Genomic DNA, 9,473 nt, shown 5'->3' with positions numbered 1-9,473 from the left:
GAGTAACCCTTGCTTGCTGTGTTTTTTAAAAGGAGCCAAGATGAACAAGTCATGGTTCAGCAAAGACTTTGCTACCTACCCCGGTGCAATCCTGAGGACGGAAAAGGATGGCGTATTTTTGAATGTGCTTGATGCAAATCTAGCTGTGAAGTGTACAACTGGAGAACAAGTGCTGCCACTGAAGGGGTGGGTGTGTGTGTGGCCCAATTTTTGGAAAAAAGGGAGAACTCCGCTTGGAGTCACCTTGCGGTGTTTTACATGATTTTAGAAGGGCGTGCCATGCCTATATCTGTGTTTCCTCCTCTTTTTCCTTGTCCAGCTCTTTTGTTTTCGCATGAGTATATGTCCTTGTCACTTTCCCATGTGTTTGTGTTGTGCTGTGAGTTGTCACCTTTTGGACACCATTGAGGGTGTTTTCTAGGTGTTTTTATGTGTTTGTGATTGCCTGCCATTGTTTCCTATGCGGTTCGAGTTCGGTTCGTCGAACGTTCGCCGAACCGAACTCGAACGGGACTCCCGTTCGACGAACCGAACTGGAGCCGAATCACGGCCGGTTCGCTCATCTCTACTCATGGGTGAGACTGCTATAAGCAGCTCCCAGTGCCAGGGTACAGGTTAATGGACTGCTGTCAGAGGGGTTTTTATTGGCCAGGGGGACTAGGCGTGTTCATTAATAATAATAATAATAATAATAATAATAAAGTTTATTTATATAGCGCCAACATATTCCGCAACACTTCACAATCCGCTGGGGGGTTGTATAGACAAATACAAAACAAAATTGTACATAATTCAACAGCTACAGTAGGAATGAGGGCCCTGCTCGAAAGCTTACAATCTATGGGGAAAATTGTCCCCATTGCTGTTTGCCATTGCCAATGAGCCACTCGCTGCAGCCTTGAGAGCATCGAGTGGTGTAAAAGGTTTCCGGCACGGTAACTTAACAGAGAAAGTTGCTCTTTATGCAGATGACAAGTTCTAGATGATTGGCCAAACTCCCTCAAGGAAGCTATAGGTGTTATCGACCGATTTGGTACACTGTCGGGCTTAACAATTAATTGGGACAAATCATCTCTGATGACATTAGGGCCTGTCCCCCCTGCCCCGGACAGTCTAGTAGGGCAGCTGAAGCTCCCTCCTCTTTAAATACCTGGGCGTTTGGATTAGTGAGAAGGTGACAGACTTTGAGAAATTAAACATCACTCCTCATCTAAGTAGGTTTCAGCAGAAAACCAAGGCCTGGTGTAAACTCCCTCCATCGGTAGTTGGTAGAGCTAATTTGGCAAAAATGATTCTGATGCCGCAGGCACTATACCTGTTACATAATGCACCAGTCTGGCTACCCCAACGTATGTTTCATAAAATTAACAGTATTTTCAGAGAGTTGATCTGGAAAAGGGGAATTGCGCGAATAAAACTGCAAACACTACAAAAACCTAAAATGAAGGAGGGACTGGCAGTTCCAGACCCATTTCTCTATTATCTGGCAGCGCAACTGCAACATTTCAAGAATTGGGAGGTCGAGGTTGCGGAATCTTTGCTGTCAATAGTGGCAATGCTGCGTCATGTTTTGGGGAGGAAGGACTTACCTGCGGAGTTAGATTCGGGGCGGGTTTCTGAAAATATCTTTTTTGGAGTATCATACCTTGAGGGAGATGGGGAAGACCTGGGGAAAAGTAAAAGACGTACTGAAGGTGGGAACAGTCACCAAATACTCACTTATATGGGAAAACCTGAATCTCCCTGAACTTGACAAACTATGTAGGTTTGAGTTATGGCAGCGCAAAGGGATTAAGAAGGTGCAGCAATTGTTTGAAGAGGGGCGGATAAAGACATTTGAAGTGCTTAGGAGGGAATTTGATATCCAGAATAGCAGTTTCTTCCAATACCTTCAGGTTCGGCATGCATGTGAGGTGCAGTCGGTATCTGTGGGGTTGTCACCAGTGAACCGGACGCCGTTACTGGATATTTCAGTGGCGGCTCGGGACGCTAAGGGTGCGATCTCCTGGTACTACATGTATTTCCAGGATGCCAAATTTAGGGAGGTAACCTGTGGTCTTAGAAATAGGTGGCAGAGAGACCTGGGAAATATTTCTGAGATGTGGGAGGAGATACTGCAAAATATTCCACTGTTGTCTGTAAGCGAGTCACAGAGGCTAACACAATTTTTTTAGTACATTGGGTATACAGGACGCCAGCATTTTTATTCAAAATAGGTGCTAGCCCCCGACCAATGTTGTTGGACATGTGGAGCTTCGGACGCTGATTTGATTCATCTTATGTGGAACTGCCCACGTTTGAGAAGCTACTGGACGGGAGTGCTTGACCTGATTGATTCTGTGTATGACTGTCGTACTGATCGTGGACCTCTGACGTGTGTTCTTGGATATACGGCAGAAGTCTCTATTCTGGAGACCCATAAGACTGCTATCGCGCGTATATTATATCAGGGAAGGAAGGTCATAGCATTATATTGGAAAAATAGAAAGGTTCCCGACACTAAAGAGTTAGTAGATAAGGTAAATTATGTCCTCCGGCTGGAGAGGTATGTTTACCAGAAGAGAAGGGCATACAAAAAATTTGAGGATCTGTGGGCCCCGTGGCTTGATACTGCAAATGTGGACCCGGTGACACTGACCTGGGCCAGAGCCCTGGGGGTGAATTAGGTTTAGCTAAGACGCTTGGGAAGGAGCCATGGTGTCAGGTTGAATTGCAGGTGTAATAGATAGGTACTTTATGAGTGAGGGACTGGTCACTGATCTATGCCTTAATGTGTTTAGGAGTATAAATGTACAGAAGAATATACAGTGTATTGAGTCGAATAAGGGATTTTGTTTGGGGGGGTGAGGGGGTGGGTTTGCATATTTGTATCTATGCGTTGTTTTTCTTTTGTTAAACAAAAATGTTAATTAAAAAATATTTGATTTGGACTTCCGGCTCCTGCGCTGATCATGTAGGACACAGGACGCCTGAGCTCTGTCATTCCCTGCAGCTCTGACATATATACCGGACATCCCACCAGCCTCCCCCGCTCCATACCACCGGTGAGTGAAGTTGCTGAATGCAGGGATGTTCATGGGGAGCCGTGGAGATAATTACTTGAAACAGCGCGGTGAACTTCGCTCTCCCCCTCCCTCTCAAGATCTGGCAGCGTGATAAAGATGGCGCCGGAGCCTGCCCTGCACTAACATCAGATCTGTACACAGAGAGCAGGGCACAGCTTACCTTGCACTCACTCCCCCAGCACTAAGCAGTTAACCAGCAGCAGAATAATAAATCTCCTGGAGTCCTGATAAGATATCAGCTGCAAACAACGCTACTGACAAGTTCTGCAAAGAGCAGAGTTAAAACGCCGGGAATCCCTGGGCCCTTCCCCCATCTTGTCCAGACCTGTGCTTAACAAGCAGGTGCTGAATCTCTAGGCATACAGAATCAGTGCAAAGCTCTGGAGAAAGTGAAAGAAGTTGAAGGAGGGAAGTTTAAACATACATCCCTGCAAAGTTTCAGGACAGTGAGAATTCATATAACTCTGGCAGGGGGGAGAAAGGGGTGAAAGTAAGAATAAACAAAAGGGGGAGCAGAATCAAGATTTGTCTGACAACCCACACTAAATCAGTGTCAAAACTTGCGTCCCTTCATTCACTATTTGATGGAAAGATACCTGCTGCGTAGCAGCTCCAAAACACAAAATCCTCATACATCCAGCGTACAGTGTGAAAAAAAGATTGTGACTGCCCATACAGAATTAAGTGTCCCTCGGTCACCTGAGAATACTCATCAGATGGAGATGGAGGATTCCACGGGGACCCCGGATGTATTCAAAACAGTGGAGGGTATGGATTATAAGCGTCTGGCTGATGAAGTCGCCAATCGTTTGCTACCTGACATCTCCGCTACAATTAAAGCATCAATAGCAAAAGCTCTCAGTGCCATACAGAACCAACTTGATGAGACGGTGGAACAGGTTGCGGCTATGGAAACCAAAATGTCGACGTTAGAGGAGGACTTCAGCTCTGACCACACTACAGTCATGCGTCTGGCCAAGGAGAATCTGATCCTGAGGGACCGTGTGGACGATCTGGAGAACCGCTCCAGAAGAAGCAATTTGCACATTGTCGGCCTGCCTGAAACATACCCGGTTGGTGAGCTACGTACACTGTGTGAATCCACTATTCCTACAACACTGGGAGTAGCAGGAAGGAGAAAAGTGGAAAGGGTGCACCGCATTGGTCCGCCAAGGAGAGGTGATGAGAGTGAAAATAACAGACGCCCAAGACAAGTCATAATGAAATACTTGGACTTCTCCGATAAACAGGAAATATTACAGGCATACAAGAAATTGAAACATCCCTTGGAGGTGAAAGGCTCGCGCATCTTGCTCTTCGAGGATTTTTCTGCGGAGGTCACACGGCAGCGGAGGGCATTCTCATACATATGCTCTGCCTTATTTAAGAGAAATATACGCTTCCAGTTAAAGTACCCGGCAACGTTGATTATCAGACATCAGGATGGATCTTACAATTCTTTCTCAAGTCCAAAGGAGGCAGAGGCCTTTATTGAGCGGATCAACAGTCCTCGTGACCTCAGGAATTCTCCAGGACAAGGGCGCAACGACTCACCGAACCAGAGAGTGACCAAAGGGAGCTCTGTGAAGCTCGCTACAGCTTCCCCGAAGGACCGGAGACAACAAAACAAGGAACTTAAGGGAACCTGAGACAAATAGACAAATGTCGGATGTATGAAGTTCAAGGTGGGACACCTGTTTTTGATTTAGGCTGGAGAAGCCGCAGTGGAAAAAGTTCAAGAAATCTGAGGCGGAGGAAAGGAAAGAGAACCTTTTTTTTTTTTTTTTTTTTTTTTTTCTTCCTTTTCTCTTTCTTTGTAGGTGGGACACTCCTTTATATTGGTGAAATGCTATACAAGTATAAGGTTGACTGAGCTTGGTAGATGATCAGAAAAAAGTGAAGTCTGAGTATTATGGTATAGTTGGGGGGGGGAGGGGAGGGAGATGTTTGAAATGTTTGGGGATTTTGGATTCAAGTGAAGTAGCAGAGATTTTACACAGAGTTATTATTATTACTACTACTCTCGTTATTGCAAGTGAGCACTATGTTCAATTGTCTAATTGGTTGAATTTTTTTTTGGCAAAGGAGGGCAGCAAAAACATGGTAAACGAAAGGCAGGATTTCCATTTATTACATGCACTTTATGAGAATAGTCACCTGGAATGTTAAGGGGTTACGTTCCCCCCAAAAAAGAATTAAGATATTACGCCACCTTAATCGCCTCAAACCGGACATTGCGCTCCTTCAGGAAACTCATCTGGAAGGTTCAGACATGCAGAGGATGGGGAAATTGTGGGTTGGAGGAGTCTATGGGTCATCTTCAGTTAAAAGGAAAGCAGGGGTTATTACATTAGTAAGTAGGAGATTACAACATCAAGTCCTGGAAACATATGCGGACACGGAAGGTAGGGTTCAGATGGTCTCAGTGGAGATACCTGGAGGAATTTATAAAATCTTTAATATTTATGCCCCGAACGAAAACAACAAATCATTCTTTCAACGACTTGAGGCCAAAATTTTAGAACATGCCCATTTTAATCTAATAATTGGGGGGGATTTCAACTCGGTGGTATCTGTGCTAGAGGACAGGAAAAATGCTAAAGGCCCCCCAAATGTACCGCGCGGCCATGATAAAGTTATGCGTCCTCTGTTAAATGCCACGGCCTTATGGGATGCGTGGAGACTACTGCACCCTCAGGATAGGGAATTTACACACTATTCACATGCTAATAGCTCCTGGTCTCGCATTGACTACTTCCTTATTTCAGGGAACCTGGTACGTGCGCTCCACTCAGCTACTATCCAGGATTTGGTGATTTCTGACCATGCCCCGGTGGTGCTAGACCTAGCAAACATCTATCCCAGAGGAACGGACTATCTGTGGCGATATCCTTCCTTCCTTAAAGATAACGAAGATTTTTCCTTGAAATTAAAGGGATGGTGGACGGAATTTATGGTACATAATGATCAACATAAAGACACACCTATGTTATTATGGGATACGGCGAAGGCAGTATTACGGGGCAGAACGATAGCACATGTTTCCTATTTGAAGAAAAAGGCTCATCTTAAATTTACTGAAACCTCCCATAAATTGAGGGAAGCATATACTTCTTTTCAAAAGCATCCTGATAGGGACCATAGAGATAGATGGGTAATAGCCCAAAGAGCTTTTAATGAGTGGGCGGAAAAACGGGAACAAATGGCTAGGTCAATGCAAGAAGCTACATTACATCGCTTTGGAAATAAAGCAGGGAAAATACTGGCCAACTTAGCGAAAAATAGGACTATAACTCAGGGACCCATGCAAATAAAAAATCAAAAGGGGGAGATACACAAAAACCCTAAGACAATAATTGAGACTTTAGGCACGTATTATAGAAACCTTTATTCGTCGGAAAAGGGAGACAAATTTCCTGATAATAATCTTTTATCTAAAGTGACACTACCTCGACTCACAGAAGAGCATCGCACTTTTCTGAATGCTAAAATTACGGGGGAAGAAGTATTGGGGACAATCAACTCCATGCATAATTATAAAGCCCCTGGCCCTGACGGATTTACGGGAGAATTCTATAAAACAGTAAAGGAAGAGATCTTACCTACATTACTAGAACTGTATAATAGCATACTAGACGGTAATGCGTCTTTCCAAAATAATAACCGGGCATATATAAAATTGATCCCTAAACAGGGGAAGGACCCGAAGGATCCGGGTTCGTATAGGCCCATATCACTTATCAACCTAGATATGAAGATAATGTCAAAGATTATGGCGAATCGTCTAGCTATAATTCTTCCCCAACTGATTTCCCCAGCACAGGCCGGTTTCATTCAGAAAAGATCAGGGACACTAAATATTAGAAAAGTTCTTCTTGTCCTGGATAGGGTTAACCTTCGGCCTCTGAAAGGAGAATCTCCCGCTTTGCTTACAATAGATGCCGAGAAAGCCTTTGACAATATTGAGTGGTCATGGCTTTATAGAGTTCTAGATGAAATGCGTTTTTCGGGGTCATTTTATACCTACATTAGAGAAATTTACACAAATCCGAAGGCTCAAGTTTACATTCCAGGATATCTGTCAGCCCCTTTTCCGTTACTGAAAGGAACCAGACAGGGTTGCCCCCTTTCCCCATTACTTTTTAATCTGGCTCTGGAACCATTGGTACGATTGTTATCTACACATAGCACCTTCCAGGGTATTTCTGTAAATAATAGACAAATTCAGTCAGCTTTTTTTGCAGATGACATTTTGCTTTTCCTTTCGAATCCAGCTCAGCAGGTCCCCGAGATTTTACAAATTTTGCGAGAGTTTGGAGCGTATTCAGGCTTCAAGATTAATGCGTCAAAGTGCGAGCTCCTATACCTGGGAGGGACAAATGTTCAAACACGGGAGCAGAACCCTTTTGAAGGAATTACAGTGGCTAAGTCATATATCACATACCTGGGAGTTAAAATAGGTAAGGTTCCGGCAACCCTTTATAGTCTAAACTATCCACCCCTTCTGAGCCAAATAGAGCAAGATCTTAAAAGATGGCACGACCTTCCATTGAACATAATTGGTAGAGTCCACCTAATTAAGATGATGTCGATATCAAAATTAATGTATCATCTTCAAACACTTCCCCTGCTTCTCAAGCATAAAGATATTGTCCAGCTAAATAGAGCTTTTTCACACTTCATTTGGAGGGGGAAACGCCCTCGTATAGGGCTTAAGAAGTTGATGGCATCTAAGGTTCATGGAGGTCTGAGTTTGCCGAACATTCGGGGTTACAATATAGCCTGTTTGACTAGATATATACTGGATTGGATTAAAGGCTCTAGGCATTATTCAGCGTTGGAGCTTGAGAGAGACTATGCACAACCTTGGGATCTGGTGGCATTGCTTCATACTAGGCAGGCTAATCTCCCAGTGAAAATCAAGCACTCTTCCTTATTTAAAGACACGATTGCAGCGTGGAAGGCGTTGAGGAAAAACTACAAACTTCCCCATAAAATATCCAAATACTTGCCTATATGGGGGAATCCAGAGTTTGTGCAGGGGACAAGCAATAAGCTGTTTGAAGAGTGGAAGGTGAGGGGTATAAGGACTGTTGCTCATCTCTTGCACACCTCAGAACCTAGATGGTTGAGTAGAGATGAAATTATAGCGCAGTATGGCCTGGGGCCTAACCAAGTAATCCAATATGACCAAGTGAGATATAGTATTATGACTCAGTTGCATGATGTGACCCAGGAGGTAGTATTTAACTCTTTTGATTGTCTGGTAAAGAACTCAATAACTTCATCATCTATCTCTTTTCTTTATGGAGCCATGCGTGATCTATTAATAGGACAGCACCCGGAAGGTTTATTTAAATCTTGGGAGAAACAATTTGAGGACCCGTCTATGGGGGTAAAAATTAGGGGAGGGTGGAATGCTCTTCGTAAATCAATTTTAAATGAGAATTGGCGAGAAACCCAATTTAGAATTATGCACAAGGCAATTTATGGTTTTAATCTCCCTCCATCAGCAACAAAGCCAGACAGGATTACGTATTGCCCTAAGTGTAAGAGTAGTGGAACTGATCTCCTTCACGGGTTGTGGTCCTGCCCCCATTTGAGTCCATTATGGTCACAGATCAAAAGTTGTATACAAAAGGTGTGGGGTCTTGAAGTTCGGCTCTCACCTGGGTTCGCTATTTTTCACCATTGGGAGGAGGGGAACGATACCAAAGGGAAGATGACTAACCCACCCAGACTTATACATGTGATACTTCTGGCAGCCAAGAGAGCGATACTAAAAAATTGGTTGGAGTCTAGGGTCCCCGCGATTGAAGAGATCTTGGGTCAGCTCATGCATCTTCTTGAAATAGAAGGATTGGATGCAGAAAGGAGGGCGGATAGAATACGACAGCACTTTAACAAATGGAAGAAATTCATACTGGCCTATTGTACTCGGGAGGAGATAGTCAGGATTATGTCACCTTTCAAAGACACAGTCTGGTATCATACTGAAAAATTGAAGGATACATTGGATGGCTTGGAGGTGGGGGAGGAAAGGCCGAAAGCTGACTAAAGGGAGAGGGGGAAATAACCGATTTGAGTGGGACTTCTTTATTATATGTCATTACCATGTTCACAAGGGTTCAATGGGGGGAATGATAAGAATGATGGGTTAAGGGGTCGCTGCTTTCCTTTGCTTTATCTTGCCATGTTACGGTTATTGATTTTAAAAATTGGTATGGAATTTGGGATGATCAAATATGACAATGTAATGTTGAATTTACAATGCTGAATTCGCTTATGCCAGTGTTATGTTATTGAAAAATTTGAATAAAAATATAGTTAAAAAAAAAAAAAAAAAATATTTGATTTAAAAAAAAAGAATATATCCAAAAAAGGTATAATGACACCGGCTGTTTACAC

This window comes from Anomaloglossus baeobatrachus, chromosome 5 (assembly GCF_048569485.1).
Source record: "Anomaloglossus baeobatrachus isolate aAnoBae1 chromosome 5, aAnoBae1.hap1, whole genome shotgun sequence".
Lineage (NCBI taxonomy): Eukaryota > Metazoa > Chordata > Amphibia > Anura > Aromobatidae > Anomaloglossus > Anomaloglossus baeobatrachus.
This window is presented reverse-complemented; position numbering follows the sequence as displayed.